The sequence below is a fragment of the Procambarus clarkii genome, chromosome 86 (genome assembly GCF_040958095.1).
Source record: "Procambarus clarkii isolate CNS0578487 chromosome 86, FALCON_Pclarkii_2.0, whole genome shotgun sequence".
Classification (NCBI taxonomy): domain Eukaryota; kingdom Metazoa; phylum Arthropoda; class Malacostraca; order Decapoda; family Cambaridae; genus Procambarus; species Procambarus clarkii.
Genome location: NC_091235.1, coordinates 20,677,478 through 20,704,344, shown reverse-complemented (window position 1 = coordinate 20,704,344; position 26,867 = coordinate 20,677,478). Strand labels below are relative to the sequence as shown.

General features: G+C 43.6%; 1 long non-coding RNA gene across 2 annotated transcripts in view; it reads right to left on the bottom strand.

Annotated features, from left to right (window-relative positions):
• The window catches only part of LOC123768135 (uncharacterized), a 130,584-nt gene that overhangs the window by 53,353 nt on the left and 50,364 nt on the right, over positions 1–26,867 (bottom strand). The window lies entirely within an intron of this gene.

Here is a 26,867-nt window from a genome sequence, read left to right as displayed (position 1 = left end):
CACATGGTTTGACTTAGGAAACACTACTTGTCAAATATAGACACTGTTCTTAAAAGTCTCCCGCAGTTTGCACCCGCAAGATAAAGTAAGTTTAAAGGGTGGTTGTAAATGCTAATCTTCTTGTTTGATAAATTGTTCACGTGAGACAGTTAAGGTCCAGCTACGTCTGAATACAAGTGACAGGATGAACAACCCGAGTTTTCTTCCTACTGATGGATGTTGTACATGCTGTTATGGGAGGCTTGGTCGAGGAATGGGCCGCGGGGACGTTGAACCCCGAAATCATCGCAAGATATGGCGGTAAGTTCACTCACATGATAAATCACACTGCCAAATACTCTTGTCCTTTGGGAATATATTAAAGATTTTTTTGCAGTACGTGCATGTTAAACACGTACACATGAGTCATGTATTCTGAAATTCGTACCAGTAAGAAGGCGTACACGGCAAAGAAACAACACACAAGCACGTACATAAGGTTAACAAACACATCCACGGGCCACAGAGATGCAAACACGGGTCACAGGTCCGTACAGAGCTGGTCATAAGGAAGTCCACAAGGTACACAAATACGTACCCATGTGTCGCAAGTACGTACGCAAGTGCCACAGACACGTACACAAAGGTCAAAAGTAAGTACACTGGAAGCTACAGATCTGTGGGCACGGTAGCCCGTGCTCAACACGTACTTAAGAATCACAAAAACACAATTGTCAGAAACATGAACCATGACTTAAAAAAAAGAAAGGTAGAGAAAGGTCACAAACGAAAGGAGAGAAAGGTCCCAGAAGAAAGCACGTCCAACAAGGCCCCAAAGGCATTGCAAAACAACCTCCCGAGGAATTACCTTTAGAAATATCTACCTGTACACCAACGGCCCTCTACACCTGCATGTACGAACCAGTCCTTCGCGTACATACGTACACACACACACACACACCTTTATCTAAGTTTTTCTGCCTGGTAACTCGCTAACAGTTTAGACCTTGAAAACCCCACCTGAAGCGGTGTTTAAAATCTCTTTCTGCTTAGATGCAATAATTAGGTTAATTTAATGTGTCGGTGGATGGTGAAGCAAATTTTTCGGTGGATGGTGAAGCAAATTTGTCGGTGGATGATGAAGCGTGTTGAGGAATAATGAGTCAGGTTATGTAAGCCCGGGATCGCCAACGGCCGATGTGCTGAGTACAGTCAAGGGGGATGAGAAGCGTGGCTGCATAAGTTACACTTACACACCAAAATAGGATCATTTGTTGTTCGATAACACAAATTTGCATACGCCAATAATCTTTACAACACCTGCATTATCGTTAAGTAAAACACTCCTATGGAATCAATCCCGGGTGGACAGATTCAGAAGAGGCCTATAGGAGAACAGACACGGGGAAGAACAGGGGAAGAGATCTGCATGAAGAAAATGAGGAAAAGAGAAGGTTCAAGAGCCAGAAGAACAATCCAGGAGGAATAGAACCAGGTAGAGAGACGGCGTCGGTCCAGATCAAGAGAACAGGGAGGTAGAGAGATCTGTGGACACTGGTGAGAGTAAGAGTAGGGCGAGGCGGCCAGGGCTGCCTACCACACGAGAGAGGAACATCAATGCGATTAACACGGCAGGGGCTTCACTGCATGAAGGGGGGAGGCAAGTGATCACGTGTACGCCAGCGTTAGTCATCTCTGTGGTCATGTCTGTGCTGACCTGTCACACCTGTGGAAGCGCTGTACAGTGCTTGGGACCTCACCTCTCAGCTTGCAATCGATTGGTGTATAAATTGTTCATTTGAACGCCCCTATACAGAGTCTGCCTACCCGACCTCATTTCCTAGTTGAGGCCATATAGTTTACCTTTGTCTAGGCCTACTCTGCAAACTTGTCTGGGTGTACGTGGTGATCATGTTTTCACTGCTAGAGATGCAATGGTTACTTCTTTTAGTCTCTCCTAACTCACGCCTTTAACTTTTCCCTTGTATTCCGTTTATTTCAGAACAGGTCTAACGTGCGTTGAGTACAAGGTACAGTACTAAACGACTACATGTGCTTACATTGGGTGCTATAGCTCCCAAGCTCCAACTTTCATGCGGCTTCTAGTTCTACTGTTTTTCAGTCTGTTAACTCTCGCAATGCTCGATTAAATCTTGTAAGTTGCAATCATATCTCCACAGACTCTTCTCTCTCTCAACCTTGACTTGTTGCTTAGTTCCCTCTCTTCCGGGACACGTCTTTTCGCATGTTCTAACGTTTTTTTGTTTGTTTTATGTTATATATGGGTATTGCAGGTAAGAACTGCATACCAATGGGTGATTATTATTATTATTATTGGACAACGAAATCACATAAGGAATGCCCCCCGAAATCGGGGTGCACGGTGTGTGTGTGTGTGTGTGTGTGTGTGTGTGTGTGTGTGTGTGTGTACTCACCTAGTTGTGCTTATGGGAGTTGAGCTCTGGCTCTTGGGCTCTATCATATCTACACTTGAAACTGTTAATGGAGTCAGCCTCCACCACCTCACTTCCTAAAGCATTCCATTTGTCAACTACTCTAGACACTGAAAAAGTTCTCTCTGATGTCTCCATGACTGTGTGTGTGTGTGTGTGTGTGTGTGTGTGTGTGTGTGTGTGTGTGTGTGTGTGTGTGTGTGTGTGTGTGTCCAGGATTGAGCAACGCTTGTGTTCTTGCTGTGTCCTTGTGAGCAGAGAATCTCCACCCGAAGCAGTTACCATTGAAACTCTACCGAGACACGCAATAGCTGGCCAGCTGCTGCAGTCTTTGCTACATGTTATTACTGGACTTTTAAGCCGCGCCTGTAAACACACACTCACTCTCGTATATACGTCCGTGATAGACTGCTGGAGTCGAACCCGGGAATGTGGGCTACATTATCCTCCACTGCGCACTATACCTGCTCTTGCTCAGGCCAGCCTTCGTCATCTCCATTTCAAGAGGCGAGGAGGAAGAGATTGGTACATAAATTACGTACATGCATTACATGCCTTCGTACCTAAACACCAGTACATACATGCGTTTCTACACATGTTCATACATAACTACGCATCTATATTACATTCATACATATGTACATGCAAATATTACATGCTTACATACCTAGATACATACGTTAATACACAGACACACACATGTACATTATATATATTGCTGCATCTAGGACACGGTATCTCCTGTGTGTGTGTGTGTGTGTGTGTGTGTGTGTGTGTGTGTGTGTGTGTGTGTGTGTGTGTGTGTGTGTGTGTGTGTGTGAAATATACAGTACAGTATATACCCGTAATGTCTCATACTGCCTGCCCTCTGAATCACAGTGACCCTCGGTTTCGCTGAGGGTCAAATACACCCATATTCGGTGAGAATATGGGTGTATTCTCCATACACCCATACATAATACTCACCGAATATGGGTGTATTTGCGAAAAGACAGTAGCTCACAGTACCTGTCCGCCACTGTCATTTGGCCTGGTGAGTATGGCCTACTCTGCCAATCATTGTTTTATTATTATTATTATTATTATTATTATTATTATTATTATTATTATTATTATTATTATTTTCTACCACAGACGTGGCCACACATTTACAATGCTAACCAGCATATATACATTTTCTTCTGTACTCACCTATTTGTGCTTGCGGGGGTTGAGCTTTGGCTCTTTGGTCCCGCCTCTCAACTGTCAGTCAACTGGTGTACAGATTCCCTCCATGGACAGGGTTAGAGATCTGTTAAACATATAGTTCAGTGTTTTATTAAACAGTCAATTACAGAAGGTATTCGTAGTGCTTATAAAAAGCTAATCTAACTTACATACAGAAATACACAGATTAACGTCTGCTTTACATAAGCAGTGTTTCGATGCGTCTTTTTACATATCATAAATGTGCGTTTGCAAAGGTGATATGCAATGCTGACCGGCTTCCACATATCCTGTATATACGAATATAACATACATACATACACAAATACATGACACTCAAGATTGAGTGAAGTTAATGATATGAGGAGGAAGTTGAAAAAATAACTCTTCGAAGTTCATTTTATAGTATTATTATGACAGGACGCTAAGAGATGTTGACCAAATATATATATTTGGTCTATATATAGTTTACATACAGTCTACACGGTGTAAAGACTATATGTTCCATGATAGTGCCTTGCTGTTTGTGCAATGCCAATAGCCTTGAAACAGATGTTGTTGGCTTGCCTATATATTGAAATGTTAGGGGTGACAATTCCTCAAGTGGCAGATGAAGAACAAATCCACAAGGGCCGTGACGAGGATTCGAACCTACTTCCGAGAGCATCCCAGACGCTGCCTTTATCGACTGAGCTACGACATGGTCAAAAGAGTTGTTCATTTGATGCATCACGCTATTGTGATGTCTGTGTGTAGTGGCAGATGAAGGTATAAACGCCATTTGTTTCTTTCAAAGGCGTTTGGTGTCAAGTAAGTTTAAACCTCACATAAGAGTTGATTCGACATCGAACCTGGGACCACGAGTTGGTTCGTCGACCCAGATAGCCAGTCGTTATACACATACAGCCGGGCAGGCTCTGATATCGAACAGAATATTCCCTGGAAACACAAACCAAAACTGTCTTTATTTTCCGCTTGTTACAAGTTGTAATAAAGTTGTTACATCTTGGCTTAACGTGTTTATGACGTATTAGAACGTTGTTACAACTTGCTATATTGGTTGTTATAACTGGTTAGGAGGAGTTAAAACTTGCTCGAACGTTGTACCAACGTCGTAGTTTCGGTGTGTGTTTGGCGGGTTCGTTCTAGCCGGCCGGATATCCGTCAATTTTGTATATTTTGAAATAAATTTAGTTTGAGATGGGTGAAGTTGACTAGGTTTTAATTTTTATAGCTTATGAATAAAAAATTTATCAGACTATCGATTTAGATTTGTACTACTTTGTATATGTCATAAAAATTATCCAATATGTTTAAATATTGTTTTACAAAGTTTGTACTGGAATATTGATTTTTTTTGTATACATGATGATAGAAAATGGAAAAATAATCTTCTTAATTTCTTATTCATCGAAAACTTTCTTTAGTTTGTAACGAAAGTAAAAAAAAAAAAAATAACTAAATTACTATGAAAAACCAATTTAATTGAGTTACCCAAAAAATTCTAAAAGTTAATATTTCCACAATCGAAAGCTGTGAATTTTGTTTATATAATTTAGTAAAAATATATAAATTAATTATTTGTCTCGTCCATAACTGACATCAAATACAACAGTAAATTACTATTTAAAAGAATTGCATAATTATAGAGCACATTTGAGCCATAATTGGGTTGAATACAAAAAAAAATAATCAATTATATACTTATATACAGTCTACTTAATTATTACTGTTATCGAATTATTTTTCAATCTAGTTAGTTTTCAATGAGCTTTGTTTACACTATACAAGTAGACTTGTATACATGCCTGACTTGTAGACGTATTATAGCCCCACTCTTACAGGACACCTGGACCTTGTGCTCAGGTGTGTGTTCATGTCACACTCACCTTACTGCACATGAAGGTGAACTCCAGTATCTTCACTCTGGGAGCTTTAGTTGGGAGGTTCACTCAAGCATCTTTAGTTGGGAGGTTCACTCAAGTATCTTCAATTAGGAGGTTCACTCCAGCATCTTTAGATAGGAAGTTCACTCAAGCATCTTTAGTTGGGAGGTTCACTCAAGCCTCTTTAGTTGTGAGGTTCTCTCGAGTATTTTTGGGCTGACATGTGTGCTCAGGCATCTTCAGTAGGATGTGCACTTAAGTATCCTGAACAAAAATTGTTTTTAATTTTAGGAACTCGCTGCAATTTTCACCCCATCAATTGAGGGCAGCTTCTGTTCTTGGTAGTGACTGGATGGTCAAGTTTTTGCCCAGTTTGGCTTTGTAAATTATGTTTTGTTTAATCGTATTACGTCCAGTTGGACTTGCCAGGCTTTCAGCTTACGTTTGAAGGAAAAAATTTAACCTTTGCCTCGATGTTGGCATAGGAAGCAAGATCTGATTGTCCAAGGTTCTCTCTACGTCATCGTTAGTGTTATCACTCAACTTGTGTAACATGTGTTTGGTCTTTTCATCGGCAGATGCCACATGGGCTGGACGGTAGAGCGACGGTCTCGCTTCATTGCAGGTCGGCGTTCAATCCCCGACCGTCCACAAGTGGTTGGGTACCATTCCTTACCCCCCCCCCCCCGGTCCCATCTCAAATCCTTTTATCCTGGCCCCCTTGCATGTGCTATATAGTCGTAATGGCTTGGTGCTTTCCGCTGATAAGTCCCTCCCTCCCTTCCCCAGATGCCTTTGTAGATTTTAGCAAGGAAACTAACCATCCTTTCTCCCTTCTTCTGCAGCAAATATCTTCTGAATTATCTCTTAAGGGTCAGCAGACCGCCTGTAATCTTCCCTGAAGTCCAACCATAACAAAACATTCGTTCTAGAATGCTTCCACCACTAGGGAAAATAATACGGTTGTCGACAGAATCAATATCTATAAGGAAGGATATCTACCTGTCATATCTACCGAACACCTTCATGCCAAAGAGGCACTACAGGGGAGGGTTAAAGTTCCAGTTGGTCAGCAGACAGGTGTCTCTGGGATCCTTCCTTATTGTGAGTGCTGGTGGCTCAGTGGGTAGAGCTGTGGACTGCTGCTTGTGTAACCTGCGGTTATATATATATATATATATATATATATATATATATATATATATATATATATATATATATATATATATATATATATATATATATATATATATATATGTCGTACCTAGTAGCCAGAACGCACTTCTCAGCCTACTATGCAAGGCCCGATTTGCCTAATAAGTCAAGTTTTCCTGAATTAATATATTTTCTCTAATTTTTTTCTTATGAAATGATAAAGTTACCCATTTCATTATGTATGAGGTCAATTTTTTTTATTGGAGTAAAAATTAACTTAGATATATGACCGAACCTAACCAACCCTACCTAACCTAACCTAACCTATCTTTATAGGTTAGGTTAGGTTAGGTAGCCGAAAAAGTTAGGTTAGGTTAGGTTAGGTAGGTTAGGTAGTCGAAAAACAATTAATTCATGAAAACGTGGCTTATTAGGCAAATCGAGCCTTGCATAGTAGGCAGAAAAGTGCGTTCTGGCTACTAGGTACGACATATATATATATATATATATATATATATATATATATATATATATATATATATATATATATATATATATATATATGTCGTACCTAGTAGCCAGAACGCACTTATCAGCCTACAATGCAAGGCCCGATTTGCCTAATAAGCCAAGTTTTCATGAATTAATATGTTTTCTCTAGTTTTTTCTTACGAAATGATAAAGCTACCCATTTCATTATGTATGAGGTCAATTTATTTTAATGGAGTTAAAATTAACGTAAATATATGACCGAACCTAACCAACCCTACCTAACCTAACCTAATCTATCTTCATAGGTTAGGTTCGGTTAGGTAGCAGAAAAAGTTAGGTTAGGTTAGGTTAGGTAGGTTAGGTAGTCGAAAAACATTAATTCATGAAAACTTGGCTTATTAGGCAAATCGGGCCTTGAATAGTAGGCTGATAAGTACGTTCTGGCTATTAGGTACGACATATATATATATATATATATATATATATATATATATATATATATATATATATATATATATATATATATATATATATATATATATATACACACACACACACACACACACACAACAACAACGATCACAAAAACACTGATCAAAGTATGCGGAAAAAGCCACATGTGAAAAATTTGAGATCACTAAACGCGTTTTCGGTTCAATTCGCCTTCATCATAGCAAAATAGAAAATGTTCTCTATTTTGCTCTGATGAAGGCGAATTGTGCAGAAAACGCGTTTAGCATTCTCTCATTTTTCACATGTGGCTTTTCCGCACATATATAATGTACTGTGTCTTGTGTTTACTGTACCATGCACGCATACAACACGTTCTGAACGCGATGCGAGCCCAGGACACAATCATGAACGGTAAATAAACACGCCATGTTAACCATGATGTGTGAACTAATAAGCACCGTGTGTGTGTACTCACCTAGTTGTACTCACCTAGTTGTGTTTGCGGGGGTTGAGCTCTGGCTCTTTGCTCCCGCCTCTCAACCGTCAATCAACAGGTGTACAGATTCCTGAGCCTATCGGGCTCTGTCATATCTACACTTGAAACTGTGTATGGAGTCAGCCTCCACCACATCACCCCCTAATGCATTCCATTTGTCAACCACTCTGACAATAAAAAAGTTCTTTCTAATATCTCTGTGGCTCATTTGGGCACTCAGTTTCCACCTGTGTCCCCTTGTGCGTGTTCCCCTTGTGTTAAATAGACTGTCTTTATCTACCCTATCAATTCCCTTCAGAATCTTGAATGTGGTGATCATGTCCCCCCTAACTCTTCTGTCTTCCAGCGAAGTGAGGTTTAATTCCCGTAGTCTCTCCTCGTAGCTCATACCTCTCAGCTCGGGTACTAGTCTGGTGGCAAACCTTTGAACCTTTTCCAGTTTAGTCTTATCCTTGACTAGATATGGACTCCATGCTGGGGCTGCATACTCCAGGATTGGCCTGACATATGTGGTATACAAAGTTCTGAATGATTCTTTACACAAATTTCTGAATGCCGTTCGTATGTTGGCCAGCCTGGCATATGCCGCTGATGTTATCCGCTTGATATGTGCTGCAGGAGACAGGTCTGGCGTGATATCAACCCCCAAGTCTTTTTCCTTCTCTGACTCCTGAAGAATTTCCTCTCCCAGATGATACCTTGTATCTGGCCTCCTGCTCCCTACACCTATCTTCATTACATTATATTTGGTTCGGTTAAACTCTAACAACCATTTGTTCGACCATTCCTTCAGCTTGTCTAGGTCTTCTTGAAGCCTCAAACAGTCCTCTTCTGTTTTAATCCTTCTCATAATTTTAGCATCGTCCGCAAACATTGAGAGAAATGAATCGATACCCTCCGGGAGATCATTTACATATATCAGAAACAAGATAGGACCGAGTACAGAGCCCTGTGGGACTCCACTGGTGACTTCACGCCAATCGGAGGTCTCACCCCTCACCGTAACTCTCAGCTTCCTATTGCTTAGATACCCCCTTATCCACTGGAGCACCTTACCAGCTACACCTGCCTGTCTCTCCAGCTTATATACCAGCCTCTTATGCGGTTCTGTGTCAAAGGCTTTCCGACAATCCAAGAAAATGCAGTCCGCCCAGCCCTCTCTTTCTTGCTTAATCTGTGTCACCTGATCGTAGAATTCTATGAAGCCTGTAAGGCAAGATTTACCCTCCCTGAACCCATGTTGGCGATTTGTCACGAAGTCCCTTCTCTCCAGATGTGTTACCAGGTTTTTTCTCACGATCTTCTCCATCACCTTGCATGGTATACAAGTCAAGGACACTGGCCGATAGTTCAGTGCCTCTTGTCTGTCGCCCTTTTTGTATATTGGGACCACATTCGCCGTCTTCCATATTTCTGGTAGGTCTCCCGTCTCTAGTGACTTACTATACACTATGGAGAGTGGCAAGCAAAGTGCCTCTGCACACTCTTTCAGTACCCATGGTGAGATCCCATCTGGACCAACAGCCTTTCTAACATCCAGATCCATGTGTGTGTGTGTGTGTGTGTGTGTGTGTGTGTGTGTGTGTGTGTGTTTCCCTTCACAACAAAACTGCTTCCCATAACGCTATATCACCATAAAGTATATCACCATACTTTTGCTTCTTGCAGAACCCTACAGGCGGGTCCACGAACCCTGTATTGCCTGAGAAGACGACACACGCGCGGTCACAACAACTTGGCTGAACACAAGTAACCCAATCCACTCGTATGTAATGAATGAGAAGAGGTTTCAGTTCAGTTTGGAGCCTTATTTATTCCTGAACAATGGGAAAGGTTGTCGACACAAGAGTCTAGATTTATGGACTCTAGGAGGCCAGAGGATCTGGAGACAGAATCATGGAGTCATGGAGACACGGAGTCTCCAGTCAGAATAATATTTTACTAAACCTTAAAATTTAAGCTGTAAGAAATATGATGAAACTGGAAGAAATCTTTTAAATATTGAACAGTAAATTCCATAATATATGATATGAACGATCATTTAAGGATGAAAAAGATGAATTTAACGATAATTTAAGGATGAATTTAACGATAATTTAAGGATGAATTTAACGATAATTTAAGGATGAATTTAACGATCATTTAAGGATGAATTTAACGATCATTTAAGGATGAATTTAACGACCATTTAAGGATGAAAAAGATGAATTTAACGATCATTTAAGGATGAATTCAACGAGCAATAAAGGATGAATTTAACGACCATTTAAGGATGAATTTGTCTTTGCCTGGGACCACAGGATCACGTGTCCAGTGTTCTGTCCGCTCAGCCACCGGCTCTGGGTAAGTCAGTGCCTTGTAAATCTAGCCACAAAATAACATAATTACTCTTATATAGGCTCATATTAAACTGTTTCCTCGAATATCAAATGATTTTATTACTAAATGTCATGTATTTGCATCACCAAAGATTTTAACATGATCTAAAAAGTACGAGACTGTTGTCCAATCATAATTTGATTATATTCCGTGACATTATACAACGTTAGGCTAACAAAAATTGGTTAAAGAGATTTGGTTATATTGATTTAGGCTCTCAACCAATACTGCTAACATTATGGTTGTATAATGTTGGGGTTTCCCCCAACATTATACCATTATAAGTATAATGAAACCCCAACACCCATTATAAGGGTGTTGGGATTTTCCCCAACACCCTCAACACCCCCCCACCCCCACCCTCAACACCCACCCCACTTCAACATCCACGACAATGGACACCCCCCCCCACCCTCGACAATCGAAACCCTCCCCACCCTCGACAATCGACACCCCCCCCCACCCTCGACAATCGACACCACACCCCCACCCACGACAATCGACACCCCCCCCCCACCCTCGACAATCGACACCACACCCCCACCCACGACAATCGACACCCTCCCCCCACCCTCGACAATCGACACCACACCCCCCACCGTCGACAATCGACACCACACCCCCACCCACGACAATCGACACCCCCCCCCCACCCTCAACAATCGACACCACACCCCCCACCGTCGACAATCGACACCCACCGTCGACACCCTCGCCAGCACCAGGTCACCTTGACGCCCCCTCCCCCCACCACCAAAGCTCATATCAAGACCCATTAAGACTCAGACCACAAGACTCACGGCGGAGTCTCGAGAAACTCTCACAAAATACAAAGTCCCGATAAAACCTTGACTTCTCGCCCAAGATTCTCCAAACCTATCATTACAGGTTGTTACAATAAAATATATTGAAATAAACAATTCGTATCACCTCACAAATCACAAAGGCGTTCCCCTCGCCTTGACTTGCGTACCTAGTATTTCTAACTTGTTTTCTTATTAATTAAGGATGTCTGGGGCGTAACTTATAGATCCAAGAGAGACATCTGTAAAGCCTCCAGGTGCCTGGGGGATGTCACTGGTGGTGTTCAACTTCTCCAGGTTGCTCAGGTAGTTCACTGCTCTGAGACTGTCAGCTGCTGCTGCTCTGTAGGTGGGTGGGTGGGTGGGTGGGTGGGTGGCCTCGGCTGTGTGTGTAGGTGGGTGGCCTCGGCTGTGTGTGTAGGTGGGTGGGTGGTCAGAGTTCTACACCTCATGGGTGCCTGAGGTACCACACATGGCTGAGGTACCAGACATGGCTGAGGGTACCAGACATGGCTGAGGTACCAGACAGGGCTGAGGTACCAGACAGGGCTGAGGTACCAGACATGGCTGAGGTACCACACATGGCTGAGGTACCAGACATGGCTGAGGGTACCACACATGGCTGAGGTACCACACAGGGCTGAGGTACCAGACATGGCTGAGGTACCAGCCCAGGGCTGAGGTACCACATTTATGGCTGAGGACTCACGGATGTTATTGCCTCATAACAACTAAAAAAAAATCCAAGAAAATGAACAATTATCTGTGGATTTGTTCCTTAGCATTGAAGAGTATACTGGGATGCCTCTCAATTATCTTGTCTTGGGAGCACCTTGAGGCACTATAGTTAGTAGGCCACTTCCTCCACATTATAATCATACTCTACGACGGGGTTAATGGGTATTATCTCTTCCAACCCATCCTCCGAATTGACAGTACGTTTTAGTACTAAGTGTAATAAGTACATTTCCTGACTGTCATACATAGTACATAATTGCACTTATGGGGCTGTTACATATATCTCTCCATTTAATTATCCTCATTTTCTGTTAAGACACTCAGAATTTTAGGATGAAGTTTTAAAGTTCAGTTTGCTATACACATTTTTAAATATCAAGAATTTTTTTCAGTTTTATTAAACAATAGAGATTTTATACAAAATTTGAAAATATCCAGAGTTACTTTACAATTTATTTTAATATTTTAGTTTTGTTTTATTTGTTTTATAAAACTGTAATATCAATATAGCTATAGGTTAAGTAGAAATTGTAATTAAGAAGCAATAAAATGCTTATCTTCAAAAACTAAGACGGTTAGGTTAGGTCGTGGTTTTCTATTCAGCTTTACAGGCAAACACAAATATTCACAATATATTTGACAGTACGATTTAATACTAAATGTAAATAAGTACAATTCCTGACTTATACATAGTACATAATTGCACTTATGGGGCTGTTACATTTACCTCCCCATTTTTGGAGGACGGGCTGATCTCTTCATAACTCATAAGAGTCGAACCTCACAGGCCTGTGGTCCATAGCTCTACCTTACCTTACCTTGAGATGCTTCCGGGGCTTAGCGTCCCCGCGGCCCGGTCGTCGACCAGGCCTCTAACATAAGTGTAGGCCCAACTTAAGGGCTACTACAAGCAATTACTAACTTCACCGATAATGAACACGAGCTGACAGTCGATAGAATACACTGTACTCACCTAATTGTGCTTGCGGGGGTTAAGCTCTGGCTCTTTGGTCCCGCCTCTCAACCGTCAAACAACAGGTGTACAGGTTCCTGAGCCTATTGGGCTCTATCATATCTACACTTGAAACTGTGTATGGAGTCAGCCTCCACCACATCACTGCCTAATGCATTCCATTTATCAACCACTCAGACACTAAAAAAAGTTGTTTCTAATATCTCTGTGGCTCATTTGGGCGCTCAGTTTCCACCTGTGTCCCCTTGTGCGTGTGCCCTGTGGATCAGTTGACGAGTTTTCAACATGTAACACACCAACGGCAGCAGAGTAGTGTGGCATCAGAGGTCGGGTATGACTCAGCAAACACAAAACATGACCCTTAATACGACATTTTAATACGACATTTTAATACGACACTTAATACGACACTTAATACGACATTTCTACGACACTTAATACGACATTTCTGCCCGAAACGCTTTGCGTAATAGTGGCTTTAGGCATTGTATGTACTAGCTCTTATCTATAAAGCCAACAAACTTTGTAAAATCTCTTTATGTATGTACCTTTGCCTAAATAAAAATTATTATTATTATTATTATTATTATTATTATTATTATTATTATTATTATTGCATTGCACCAGCTGGGGTGCTGGTGCAATTCCAAGACAGATATAACAGATGCAAGAAACGGAGGAAGATGGTGAGACAAACATAAATGTGCATGTATTTTGTTCTATTCGATCCTGTCAGTAGAGGCCAGAGGGGAATGTATACTGGAGCTGGACGACACTGAACCAGTACCCGTCCTGCAAACACCAAACGTAACTGGCCCTATTTTCCACTTGTTGTAACTTTTAATAAAGTTATTACATCTTGGTATAATGTTTTTATCACACTTTAGAACGTTGTTATAACGTTTGTATGACGTTTTAGAACGTTGTTATAACGTTTTTAAGATGTTTTAGAACGTTGTTATAACGTTTGTATGACGTTTTAGAACGTTGTTATAACGTTTTTATGAAGTTTTAGAATGTTGCTATAACGGTTTTATGACGTTTTAGAACGTTGTTATAACGTTTTTATGAAGTTTTAGAATGTTTTCATAACGTTTTAGAACGTTGTTATAGCGTTTTTATGACATTTTAAAACGTTGTTACAACTTGTTAGGTGGTGTTAAAACACGTTAGAACGTTATAGCAACGTCGTAATTTCGTCGTGTGTTTGGAGGGCTCCAAGAGTAATGACAGCTTGAAGGAGTCCTCATGAGGACACAAACATGTTTCCAGCTGCCCTTCTCCCGCTCCATCTTAGACATATACATGCCAAAAGAATTATAGGCCAGCTTAGTGACCAAATGACAAAACTTATATAATACACTCTATGTTCATATGCATATTGTCATCATACTTTCTCGCACCGACTCTTGCGAACTTAGCAAATCCCGGGTCTAGGCTCCTCAAGTCTCTCCTTGTGTGTCAGCCGTGACACTTGGCATTTGACACTACCCAAGACACTCTTCTGTCTTGAGAAGTCCCTGGGGAGTAGTGTGACTCATCTTCCTACGGACTCCACAAATAAAGACTCCCCAAAATCGATATAGTCTTGACAACAGCGATGAGGATAATTTAGTCTAGTTCAATTTCATTTTTGTCGTTTGGTGTGCCTCAGGATGAGTCATTTATGAGTCAGATGAGAGGGATAAAAATGAGATTCTAGCCCATATTTTTTGCGCGGCGAATAGTTTATTTATAACTGCATTTATGAGGTTCTTGCTGTCTATCTTGCAGAAGTTTTCAAACACTTAAAAACAGCCAAGGACCCAAAGAAAATGACTCCAACTGTGCAGGCGATTAGTCACAATAACGTGGCTAAAGTATGTTGACCAATCCACACACTAGAATGTGAAAGGACGACGACGACGTCTCGGTCCGTCCTGGGCCATTCTCAAGTCGATTGTAAATCGACAATCATCTTGAGAATGGTCCAGGACGGACCGAAACGTCGTCGTCCCTTCACCTTCTAGTGTGTGGTCTGCTCAACATACTCCAACTGTGTTTTTTAGTGTTCTGGTAACTAAGTGTACTGATAACGCAGCTAGTTCTGTTTATATAGAGTTCAGCCAGTTGTTCACTGATTGTTTGTATAAGCAATATGTGTATAAAACTTACAGGATGATGCAGAGCATCCTGTTGACGATCGGACTCAACCGTCAAGATTCAGTACAATTCACAATACTTGCGAGATCTTAGGTGTGTGATAGAGTAGGCAATTGTTTCAAGTGTGACTGCTTTTAGAGGAGCAAGATTCTCATTACCTTTCTTGGTGACGGGTGTGTATAATACTTGAATGCTAGGGTGCAGATAAATTGGAATGTCAGTGACAAGAAGATTACATTTAAAACGTGTTTTCAGTTTGGTGAGGTTGCAGTCATTCTTACTCGCCCATTTATTATACAAGCAGTGAACTGGAGTGTTAGTATCAATCTCTGGTGTAATAACACCACAAAACAATTTGTCTCTGAGCATGGCTGGAGATGTCGGCTCTCTTATGACGTTAATGCAAGGAACTTGTATGATTATCTCTACAATAGTGGGTGACTCCACTTCTTCAATCATATTATTGATTCTGGTTCATATTGGAGCACCAAGACTTACCCTTATGGCTTCACTCTGTATTACTTCTAGGTTGTTCAGAGTAGAAGTGGTGCAAGGGCCTGGTAATCAACTAAGGATCTAATAAACATTATGAAAAATTGTCAAGCTTCAGCTTTAATACCCCCTTAAGAGTAATGGAGCGGTCTTTGCTGTTTTAAATGTATCAATGATGGCACCAAGGAGACATTACAAGACATCTTTCCCTATGTCTTGGCGATTAAAGATGGTGTTTGTGGTGAAAAATACCACAACCAAGACATAGTGAGAGATACGACAGTAATCACAGGCACCGACGACCGTAGGAGGCTCCGTATGCTTGAGGCTGTGTTCATTCCGGAACTGACATCAGTAATCAACATCCAGATGAATTCGGCATCGCGCATACAACTGTTTGATGGTTCTCCATTGACCCACAGAGGGAAGATGTAAGAACTGGCGGACAGCTGGAAGCCAAATTTAAGCAACAATCACCTCACCCTTACCCTTCGTCGCTCTCTACGATTAAGGAGGGCGGGAGTAGGTGAATCGTAGAGTGAGGTTTCCCCACGCTTATAAATATTATAAGTAAAGTTCTTAATAAAGTAAAAGTTAAAAAAATAAGTATAAGTTCAGTAAATTCCTAAAAGTACTGTGACCACCCACACCAATGGTCGTCTGTTAGACGACCATTGGTGTGGTGGTCACAGTACTATGTACGTTTAGGGGTGATCCTGGACGGCATGGGTTCGAATCCTGGTCGGGTCAAATAGAGTTCTCAGCGATCTATGTCTTGCGCGTTAATGCAGCTTTCACACACACACACACACACTATATATATATATATATATATATATATATATATATATATATATATATATATATATATATATATATATATATATATATATATATATATATATGTCGTACCTAGTAGCCAGAACGCACTTCTCGGCCTACTATGCAAGGCCCGATTTGCCTAATAAGCCAAGTTTTCCTGAATTAATATATTTTCTCTAATTTTTTTCTTATGAAATGATAAAGCTACCCATTTCATTATATATGAGGTCAATTTTTTTTATTGGAGTTAAAATTTACGTAGATATATGATCAAACCTAACCAACCCTACCTAACATAACCTAACCTATCTTTATAGGTTAGGTTAGGTTAGGTAGCTGAAAAAGTTAGGTTAGGTTAGGTTAGGTAGGTTAGGTAGTTGAAAAACAATTAATTCATGAAAACTTGGCTTATTAGGCAAATCGGGCCTTGCATAGTAGGCTGAGAAGTGCGTTCCGGCTACTAGGTACGACATATATATATATATATATATATATATATATATATATATATATATATATATATATATATATATATATATATATATAAAACCTGTCCTGAGGATATCTATAACCCACATGTGCTCTTTATGTCGTGTTCATGATGTGTATTTCGGTATGAACTAAATTCGAAAGATATATTTGAAAATATGCAAAACAGTGCTGGATGTTATGCAAAACAAACCGAGAAGTGGTTCTGTTTATTAGTTTCGAGATGCGCGCGTGTGTGTGTGTGTGTGTGTGTGTGTGTGTGTGTGTGTGTGTGTGTGTGTGTGTGTGTGTGTGTGTGTGTGTGTGTGTGTGCGCGTGCGTGTGTGTGTGTGCGCGAGCGCGCCCACTGCAGACCAGTATCACCCCTCAAAAAACAAAACAAAACTTAGACAGTGTATCTAATCATTTTTGTAGCGCGTACATTGCTACTGTGTGTGTGTGTATTAGGTGACTTACACAAATATTTGTGCAACGTAAGGAGTTCCACAAGAATCTGTGAGACAGCCGTCGGCGTGAGTGATCTCCAACATGCAGCTTCTCATTTTATCTCTCCATAATCTCTCTCCTTTATCTGATTGACGGCGCATCTAGTATGACTCCTCATTATGGTTTCATCTGACTGTTGAGGAGGGTCTTAATAACAGGTCTTGACACAGCTGTAAAGCGTTCCGAAAGGGTCTTAATCTTGTACAGACATATCGACACACTCCTCCCGGCGCCGAAGATGATGCTAAGATGTTTAGGCAATGGTAACATTGCAGAATGAGGGGTAAGACTTCTTGTTACAATCGACTGTAGAATGGTTCAGGACGGACCGAAACGTCGTCGTCGTCCCTTCACCTTCTAGTGTGTGGTCTGGTCAACAATGGTAACATTGGTCGGCAGCCTTGGTCGGGGACCTGTCGGTACAGTGCATCTTCCTAGCTATTGTCGAGGTCAGGAATCCGGTTATATCGAGGCCTCACCAGACCAACAACTGACCTTCTCGAAGGTCGCTAGCATTCGCCAGCTTATAATTAAATAGTAATGTAGTTGTCCCCCAAGCCAGACATACATATGCGTATTTAATAAGGGGGTCAACATCAAAATGTTGCGGGCCCGCTCTTACACTCGAACCCTCGAACATTATAATGTTGATGCCCTTGCTAAGTTTGCAGTAAATAGAGATAATGTTGAACGTAATCTTGGACTCTCAAAAGGAACCTTTCAAAGTGCCATTTGAAGTGAACTCTCAGATTAATTTTAAGATAGAACAGTGCAAATAGCAAGCAACAAATGCACTGTTTATCACAATGTAATGAGTCAAACACGTGTATGGGACAAGTAACAAATTCTGTAGATCAACAGACATTGTCGTCACAGATCCAATACGACTTGCCTACAGGTATCTCTCTGGCAGTTCGCCTTGTATAGGAATCTAGATGCATTATATTTAGACATAGTACGAACTAGCTCTATCTAGAAATCCAATAATTCTGTTCATAACTCATTTTGAATGTACATAATTTTTCCTGAATAAACATAGTAATAGTAATTATTATTATTATTATATAGATGAAGTGTCGAGTGTGTTGACAAAGACAGGGACACACACTTGAGCACTATATCTTAGAAGAAAAAAATTAGTCTTTCAGAAATAAATCTAAACTCACACTGCATGAAATTTCAAACCAACCTATTATAAATGATAAAATATCTGAAACCTTTGCACGGATTTCAATTCTAGTACATAAATGACGTGTAATAAATGAATAAGCTATGTAGTGTGAATAATACTAAACCAATATCGATACCTGGCATACACAATATCTAAAGTTTGTTATACATTACGAAAAGAAATCCACTGTATAATAATTTATTGCAAATACAATAATATCGCAAAAATAGGTTTTGTAACTGTCTGACATTATGTTTATAAGGTGTGTAGGTTATATGTAATTGTTCAACCTGTCCTCCTACAATCTGTCCTCTTACAACCTGTGCTCCTACAACCTGTCCTCCTACACCCTGTCCTTCTACAACCTGTGCTCCTACAACCTGTCCTTCTACAACCTGTGCTCCTACAACCTGTCCTTCTACAACCTGTGCTCCTACAACCTGTGCTCCTACAACCTGTGCTCCTACAACCTGTGCTCCTACAACCTGTCCTTCTACAACCTGTGCTCCTACAACCTGTCCTTCTACAACCTGTGCTCCTACAACCTGTGCTCCTACAACCTGTGCTCCTACAACCTGTCCTTCTACAACCTGTGCTCCTACAACCTGTCCTACAACCTGTGCTCCTACAACCTGTGCTCCTACAACCTGTGCTCCTACAACCTGTCCTTCTACAACCTGTGCTCCTACAACCTGTCCTTCTACAACCTGTGCTCCTACAACCTGTGCTCCTACAACCTGTCCTCCTACAACCTGTCCTTCTACAACCTGTGCTCCTACAACCTGTGCTCCTACAACCTGTGCTCCTACAACCTGTCCTTCTACAACCTGTCCTCCTACAATCTGTCCTCCTACACCCTGTGCACCTACAACCTGTGCTCCTACAACCTGTGCTCCTACAACCTGTGCTCCTACAACCTGTCCTCCTACAATCTGTGCTCCTACAACCTGTCCTCCTACAATCTGTGCTCCTACAACCTGTCCTTCTACAACCTGTGCTCCTACAACCTGTGCTCCTACAACCTGTGCTCCTACAACCTGTGCTCCTACAACCTGTCCTCCTACACCCTGTGCTCCAACAACCTGTGCTCCTACAACCTGTGCTCCTACAACCTGTCCTCCTACACCCTGTGCTCCTACACCCTGTGCTCCTACAACCTGTGCTCCTACAACCTGTCCTCCTACAACCTGTGCTCCTACAACCTGTCCTCCTACAACCTGTGCTCCTACAACCTGTCCTCCTACAACCTGTGCTCCAACAACCTGTCCTCCTACAACCTGTCCTCCTACAACCTGTCCTCCTACAACCTGTCCTCCTACAACCTGTGCTCCTACAACCTGTCCTCCTACAACCTGTCCTCCTACAACCTGTGCTCCAACAACCTGTCCTCCTACAACCTGTCCTCCTACAACCTGTGCTCCTACAACCTGTGCTATAACAACCTATATAACAAGGTTATATAGGACCGTGCTGAAAGGTTATATAGGACCGTGTTGGAAGGTTATATAGGACCATGCAGGAAGGTTATATATAGGACCATGCTGGAAAGTTATATAGGACCGTGCAGGAAGGTTATATAGGACCATGCTAGAAGGTTATATAGGACCATGCTGGGAGGTTATATAGGACCATGCTGGAAGGTTATATAGGGCCATGCTGGAAGGTTATATAGGGCCATGCTGGAAGGTTATATAGGACCGTGCTGGAAGAATATATAGGACCGTGCTGGAAGGTTATATAGGGCCATGCTGGAAGGTTATATAGGGCCATGCTGGAAGGTTATATAGGACCGTGCTGGAAGGTTATATAGGACCGTGCTGGAAGGTTATATAGGACCGTGCTGGAAGAATATATAGGACCGTGCAGGAAGGTTATATAGGACCGTGCTGGAAGGTTATATAGGGCCATGCTGGAAGGTTATATAGGGCCATGCTGGAAGGTTATATAGGACCGTGCTGGAAGGTTATATAGGACCGTGCTGGAAGGTTATATAGGACCGTGCTGGAAGGTTATATAGGACCATGCTGGAAGGTTATATAGGACCGTGCTGGAAGGTTATATAGGGCCATGCTGGAAGGTTATATAGGACCGTGCTGGAAGGTTATATAGGACCGTGCTGGAAGGTTATATAGGACCATGCTGGAAGGTTATATAGGACCGTGCTGGAAGGTTATATAGGGCCATGCTGGAAGGTTATATAGGGCCATGCTGGAAGGTTATATAGGACCGTGCTGGAAGAATATATAGGACCGTGCTGGAAGGTTATATAGGGCCATGCTGGAAGGTTATATAGGGCCATGCTGGAAGGTTATATAGGACCGTGCTGGAAGGTTATATAGGACCGTGCTGGAAGGTTATATAGGACCGTGCTGGAAGGTTATATAGGACCATGCTGGAAGGTTATATAGGACCGTGCTGGAAGGTTATATAGGACCGTGCTGGAAGGTTATATAGGACCGTGCTGGAAGGTTATATAGGACCGTGCTGGAAGGTTATATAGGACCGTGCTGGAAGGTTATATAGGACCGTGCTGGAAGGTTATATAGGACCGTGCTGGAAGGTTATATAGGACCGTGCTGGAAGGTTATATAGGACCGTGCTGGAAGGTTATATAGGACCGTGCTGGAAGGTTATACAGGACCGTGCTGGAAGGTTATATAGGACCATGCTAGAAGGTTATATAGGACCATGCTGGAAGGTTATATAGGACCGTGCTGGAAGAATATATAGAACCGTGCTGGAAGGTTATATAGAACCGTGCTAAAAGGTTATATAGGACCGTGCTGGAAGGTTATATAGGACCGTGCTGGAAGGTTATATAGAACCGTGCTGGAAGGTTATATAGGACCGTGCTGGAAGGTTATATAGGGCCATGCTGGAAGAATATATAGGACCGTGCTGGAAGAATATATAGGACCGTGCTGGAAGGTTATATAGGACCGTGCTAAAAGGTTATATAGGACCGTGCTGGAAGGTTATATAGGACCGTGCTGGAAGGTTATATAGGACCGTGCTAAAAGGTTATATAGGACCGTGCTGGAAGGTTATATAGGACCGTGCTAAAAGGTTATATAGGACCGTGCTGGAAGGTTATATAGGACCGTGCTAAAAGGTTATATAGGACCGTGCTAAAAGGTTATATAGGACCATGTTGGAAGGTAATATAGGACCGTTATGTAAACTCTATATTGATGCCCTGTAGCAAGAATAGAGTCGAGCAAGAGTGGATTTATTAGATATAGCTCTAAAGAGCATCAGTTTCCAGAGAGCTGTTGAACAAGAGAGCCCCATAGAGCTGTTGAACAAGAGAGCCCCGTAGAGCTGTTGAACAAGGAGAGCCCCGTAGAGCTGTTGAACAAGAGAGCCCCGTAGAGCTGTTGAACAAGAGAGCCCCGTAGAGCTGTTGAACAAGGAGAGCCCCGTAGAGCTGTTGAACAAGGAGAGCCCCGTAGAGCTGTTGAACAAGAGAGCCCCATAGAGCTGTTGAACAAGAGAGCCCCGTAGAGCTGTTGAACAAGGAGAGCACCATAGAGCTGTTGAACAAGAGAGCCCGTAGAGCTGTTGAACAAGGAGAGCACCATAGAGCTGTTGAACAAGAGAGAGCACCATAGAGCTGTAGAGTAGGAGAGCGAGAGGTGGTGGCCTCAAGTCTGAGGAAGGCGCAGGTAGGACCCGGCAGGATTATATAGGGTTGCAGGTTCCTTCAAGGGCAGGCTAGCGTGCAGGATTGCAGATCTCTTGCACCCGCCACCAGCCCCACCACACCAACAACACCACCACCACCACACGCCTTGCACTCTTCCTATGCACAGTTGCTCACACCAGTTCTTAACACCAGTCTACGGGTTCACCATAGCCCGTGCTACTTGGAACTTTTTGTTCCAAGTAGTGAATCTTAAACAACAAACAACTGGTTCTTATACGCTTTAGTCAAGATTCACTCTACAGGACCCTCTCACTTTCCCTCTTTTTCCTGATAGTTCCCTTCCCCTTGCCGTATTAATTCGTGGTAATTGTGTCTCGTATGTCTTCTGTCTTACAGTCAAGCGAGGTTAAATTTCATTAAACATTCCATTAAACTTATACCTCTCAATTCTGGGACTAGTCAAGTGGCATATTTTTTGGACAAAAGTACACAAAACGAAGTTAAAGACTTGTGTATGACCAGATAACGACTCCACGCAGGCGCTGCATATTCCAAGATTGGTCTGACGTGTGTGGTATATATATAGAAGATTTCTTATTCAGATATTTTAAAGGGAGTTTTTACGTTGGTCCACCTAGCATGCACTCAGTCACTGGGGGAGAGGGTTGGTCCACCTAGCATGCACTCAGTCACTGGGGGAGAGGGTTGGTCCACCTAGCATGCACTCAGTCACTGGGGGAGAGGATCAGTGTTATGCCAACCCCCACAGGCCACCTAGCATGCACTCAGTCACTGGGGGAGAGGATCAGTGTTATGCCAACCCCCACAGGCCACCTAGCATGCACTCAGTCACTGGGGGAGAGGATCAGTGTTATGCCAACCCCCACAGGTCTTTCTGCTTGATTTTTGTAGAGTTACATCGTCCATTTGTTAGTGTTACCGTCGGAAGCGACTAGTTTATTGTGCACCCCATACTCGTCCTGCGAACGGTTGCGCAAAAAAGACAACAGGTGTTATTCAAACCTCAGCAAAGAATTTTACTTGACCAATTTCACCTAACCTGCACATCATATAAGATCCGCTAGTTACAAACAAATCATTTTATGGGATATTCATGCCCGTGCCACCTCTTGGGTGGCTTAGTCTTTATCAATCAATCAACAAATCATTACAATATCTAGGCATTTACATAATTTATTATAGATTGGTCTAGCCAGCAGGTGCATAGCAGCAGTTCAACTAGCAGTGAAAGTAGGTTTCCTGGTAGTTAGGTAACTTGGGAATTGCGTCCTGGGGATCGTCAGTAGTTGACCCAAGAGGTCATGACCCTCCCTGAAGGAAGGCCAGGAGTCGTATGGGACAAAATGGGTGTATCCGCTGTATCAATACCAATTAGCGTACAATTCAAGGACAAAGCTCTGGCAGGCAGCCTATCTGACAACTTATACTCTTATTAGATGCAATGATTTGGCCGAGTGAAGTGATGCAATCTAGGAGGGTTGCAAGGCCGAAGTGTTGGGGGGGGGGGGGGGAGGAGGTCGATCGGGAGGGGAATGGTGATTGATTGGCAGCCACCCCCCCCCCCCCAAGTCGATTGGGGTGGGAGGCGATGGGTTTATGGAGAGTTCTTAGAGATTGGAACGAGTATGTAAGCAGACAGGGTGTAAAAATGAAGGAAGCTTGCATGAATTGATGTAGGTGGGTGATGTTTTAGATCACCCACCTACATCATGGGGGGGGGATGTGGCAGGGAGGTTGGTGATGTGGCGGGGGGGGGGCTGGATGTGGCAGGAGTTGTGGGTGTGGTGGGGGTGTTGGTGATGTAAGTGGCAGGCAGGGATGGGTGACCATGGAGGGAGAATGGGTGACCTTGTTACGGGGAGGAAGTGAGACACAGTGTACAGGGCCTAGGAAAGCTTGAATGCGGGAAGTGAGTAACTGGAATTCTTCAAATGGAACCTTTTGGTGTTCCTGTGTCCAGCGCCTTACACGGGAATGCTCCAGCCAGCCTTTGCATGCCCTTGACTAGTCCTTCAGGCGGTACGCGTGAAGGGACTGATCGATAGTTACCTGCACACAGCAACCCAACTTTAAAAAAAAAGAATGAAAAGCTCCACAGACTGTTTTTGAGAGACTGAAGTTGAAAGGAGTTTTAGGACACATCGGGTGACAGTTTATTTTATAAGATGCCTGAGGAATGCACATTTCAATCCGGGGTTCGTGCAACAGTGCAATTCAGATGGCTTTCCATCGTTGCAGGGGTCGTCACACACCAGCCACGACCAGTAACAGTCGTCACACACCAGCCACGACCAGTAACAGTCGTCACACACTAGCCACGACCAGTAACAGTCGTCACACACCAGCCACGACCAGTAACAGTCGTCACACACTAGCCACGACCAGTAACAGTCGTCACACACCAGCCACGACCAGTAACAGTCGTCACACACCAGCCACGACCAGTAACAGGTCGTCACACACCAGCCACGACCAGTAACAGTCGTCACACACACTGCCACGACCAGTAACAGTCGTCACACACCAGCCACGACCAGTAACAGTCGTCACACACCAGCCACGACCAGTAACAGTCGTCACACACACCAGCCACGACCAGTAACACGTCGTCACACACCAGCCACGACCAGTAACAGTCGTCACACACCAGCCACGACCAGTAACAGTCGTCACACACTAGCCACGACCAGTAACAAGTCGTCACACACAGCCACGACCAGTAACAGTCGTCACACACCAGCCACGACCAGTAACAGTCGTCACACACACAGCCACGACCAGTAACAGTCGTCACACACCAGCCACGACCAGTAACAGTCGTCACACACACAGCCACGACCAGTAACAGTCGTCACACACCAGCCACGACAAGTAACAGTCGTCACACACCAGCCACGACCAGTAACATTCGTCACACACAGCCACGACCAGTAACAGTCGTCACACACACAGCCACGACCAGTAACAGTCGTCACACACCAGCCACGACCAGTAACAGTCGTCACACACACAGCCACGACCAGTAACAGTCGTCACACACCAGCCACGACCAGTAACAGTCGTCACACACCAGCCACGACCAATAACAGTCGTCACACACCAGCCACGACCAGTAACAGGTCGTCACACACCAGCCACGACCAGTAACAGGTCGTCACACACCAGCCACGACCAGTAACAGTCGTCACACACCAGCCACGACCAGTAACAGGTCGTCACACAGCAGCCACGACCAGAAACAGTCGTCACACCCCAGCCACGACCAGTAACAGTCGTCACACACACCAGCCACGACCAGTAACAGTCGTCACACACACCAGCCACGACCAGTAACAGTCGTCACACACACAGCCACGACCAGTAACAGTCGACACACACCAATCACGCCACGACCAGTAACAGTCGTCACACACCAGCCACGACCAGTAACAGTCGTCACACACCAGCCACGACCAGTAACAGTCGTCACACACCAGCCACGACCAGTAACAGTCGTCACACACCAGCCACGACCAGTAACAGTCGTCACACGCCAGCCACGACCAGTAACAGTCGTCACACGCCAGCCACGACCAGTAACAGGTCGTCACACACCAGCCACGACCAGTAACAGTCGTCACACACCAGCCACGACCAGTAACAGTCGTCACACACCAGCCAAGACCAGTAACAGGTCGTCACACACCAGCCACGACCAGTAACAGGTCGTCACACACCAGCCACGACCAGTAACAGTCGTCACACACCAGCCACGACCAGTAACAGGTCGTCACACAGCAGCCACGACCAGTAACAGTCGTCACACCCCAGCCACGACCAGTAACAGTCGTCACACACACACACTAGCCACGACCAGTAACAGTCGTCACACCCCAGCCACGACCAGTAACAGTCGTCATACCCCATCCACGACCAGTAACAGTCGTCACACACCAGCCACGACCAGTAACAGTCGTCACACACCAGCCACGACCAGTAACAGTAGTCACACACCAGCCACGACCAGTAACAGGTCGTCACACACCAGCCACGACCAGTAACAGTCGTCACACACCAGCCACGACCAGTAACAGTCGTCACACACCAGCCACGACCAGTAACAGGTCGTCACACACCAGCCACGACCAGTAACAGGTCGTCACACACCAGCCACGACCAGTAACAGTCGTCACACACCAGCCACGACCAGTAACAGGTCGTCACACAGCAGCCACGACCAGAAACAGTCGTCACACCCCAGCCACGACCAGTAACAGTCGTCACACCCCAGCCACGACCAGTAACAGTCGTCACACCCCAGCCACGACCAGTAACAGTCGTCACACACACCAGCCACGACCAGTAACAGTCGTCACACCCCAGCCACGACCAGTAACAGTCGTCATACCCCAGCCACGACCAGTAACAGTCGTCACACACACCAGCCACGACCAGTAACAGTCGTCACACATCAGCCACGACCAGTAACAGTCGTCACACACCAGCCACGACCAGTAACAGGTCGTCACACACCAGCCACGACCAGTAACAGTCGTCACACACCAGCCACGACCAGTAACGGGTCGTCACACACCAGCCACGACCA